Source organism: Pteropus vampyrus, unplaced genomic scaffold (genome assembly GCF_000151845.1).
Source record: "Pteropus vampyrus isolate Shadow unplaced genomic scaffold, Pvam_2.0 Scaffold515, whole genome shotgun sequence".
NCBI lineage: Eukaryota > Metazoa > Chordata > Mammalia > Chiroptera > Pteropodidae > Pteropus > Pteropus vampyrus.
The window spans coordinates 210,194-212,506 of NW_011889296.1; positions in this window are offsets into that span (position 1 = coordinate 210,194).

A 2,313-nucleotide genomic window follows, 5' to 3' on the forward strand; every position below is an offset into this window, starting at 1 on the left:
GTGTGTCTATTCCAGCGATGTTACTTCTTCAAGCCCCTGAATCACTATAGCCACGGCTCTCCAAACGATTCCCACCTCTCCTGTCATTTCTGCTATCATTACAGTGATCAGCCTCTGGCTAAGTGATATATATTGTCATGTCGGTCAGGTCAGGTATATATTGTTCGGTGTTAAGAAATTATCAGATTGAATCAACTAGCTCAACCTGCAAAATATTTGACTTCACTTACCCAGCACATCTGGCCTGTTTCTGGTTAAAAATTTCTTTAAAAATCACAAACAGGAAAAAGGAAAAGGTGTTATGTTTGTTCAGTGTGGTCAACCGTTAAATACCTGTCTTCACCATGGTGGCTGTTCTCTAGAAGGGCTCTGGCAGAAATGTATTTGATTTTAAGATTTTGCCTAAGTACTGGATTTTGATATCAACGAATCCACAAACGAAATATGAACTGGAACAACCAGTTAACCCCTCTCAGCCTCTCTTTAATGCCAAGCTTTATAGAAATTTATTTCTTACGTGGTGTTGAGTTTTTGACATCTAATTTTATAAAATGTCATGCATGCAAACACAGCATCGTGCTCACTGTATAAGGCACCCAGACACATTTCCTCCTCCGTATGTATGATGGTGAAGAAATATCAATGTGTATGTTCTTACCTCTCCTGATCAATTGTAAATTGCAAATCTTTTCATTAATTTTTAAATGAGATATATTTACTCTGGCTAGTAGTTAAAGCTTTATTCTTTTTATTATATTTCATTGCTACTTTTTTCTACTGCCTCCGAAGCTTACTTTGGGGAAATATTTCTTATTTCTAGATTGTTATATTTATCTTATTTCTATATTTATCTGTAGTCACGGAATGTTAAAGTTGAAAGGGACCAACTTCTCGCTTTACAGATGGGGCCCTGAGGCCCTGAAAGGTCAAGTAACTTACACAAGGTCACACGGTGGCAGGGCCCGGCCTCGATCTCAGGTCCCCTGCCTCTGGGTCGTGTTTTTTTCATTTAAAGCACGACATTTACGGAAGCCCCACAGCTGTCTTCTACTTTTACGACACATGAATTTCCCAGGTATTTCAGTAAACTAATATTGATGCTTTAAGGAAAAATGCCGAAGAATTCATTAGTTCATGAATCCAAAGACGTATGTGATTTTCAGTCTAGAAACATTCATTGCCCTCCAAACTCGATATGTGTTCTAGTTCGTACAATGGGTGTTTTCCTTTAAAGTTGTTTGAAAAATGAAATTTGGGGGATCAAATTCCATTTTGCTAGTAGAGAACCTTCCTATGTAGGGGAATCTCCTGGTGATTTCTTTTGAAAAATGAAGAACCCTCTTGTCAATGTCCCCAAAGCCTCTTTTTTTTTTTTTTTTAGTGTGAACTTTTAAAATTGCTGTTTATTTAAAGTAGGGCAAGCCAACGTAGGCTTTCCTAGAATCCTAGAATCTACTTTATCCTTCCCTTCTTAAAGTTTGTATTTTCAGACTATTCGATGCTAATGAGATATTTACTTGTGTTCTAGAAACTTCACCTAGCTTGATACTTTGTCAATCCCTGGGCTCAAACTCTATCTCCATCTAATGAAACAATAACAGGATTTCCTAAGCAGTACTGAGCTCTGCAGGCAGTCTGTTTTCCACAACATGCTTTGCGTGATGCTCTTTAGCGTGACCCTCTCTTTAGCTATTCTGGGGTTCCCTTCCATGGTTCATGCATACCTCACTATTCTGTGGAGTTGCGGGCACTGCACCTTTAGGGCTGTGTTAGTCCTATGGAGTGGTATTTCCAGTCATTTCCATTGTCCCCTTGTTTCTCCTGGACCTCTTCCGGTTCCCCTTTTCAGGAATGGCTCAGAGATTGGTAGGATTTTCCCTGTCTTCGAGACCAAGGGTTGACTTTTTCTGCAAAGAGCCGCATAGCAACAATTTTAAGTTTTGTAGACCACGGAGGGCCTCAGTAGCAAATTCTATTTCTTTGTTGTTGTTTGTTTGACCTTTAAAAGGTTGTTTATACACCTTAAAAATATCAATACCATTCTTAGGTCTTGGGCCATACAAAGCCGCAGGCTGGATTTGGCCTGCTTGTCATAGTTTGCCAACCCCTGGTCCAGACCATTTCTAAGGCTAGCATTTCTGTGACCGTATCCGATAACTGGGTTGCGTACAGAATAACGTGGCTCCCTGACCCAGCCCGCATCTACTGCACTGTCAGAGCAGTCTGCACAGAGGTGGGTGGAGGGAGGCTGCAGATGCCAACCATTACTCTGATACAGTGTCTTTTATGGCCAGTGTGTCTGTCTGTCTGTCT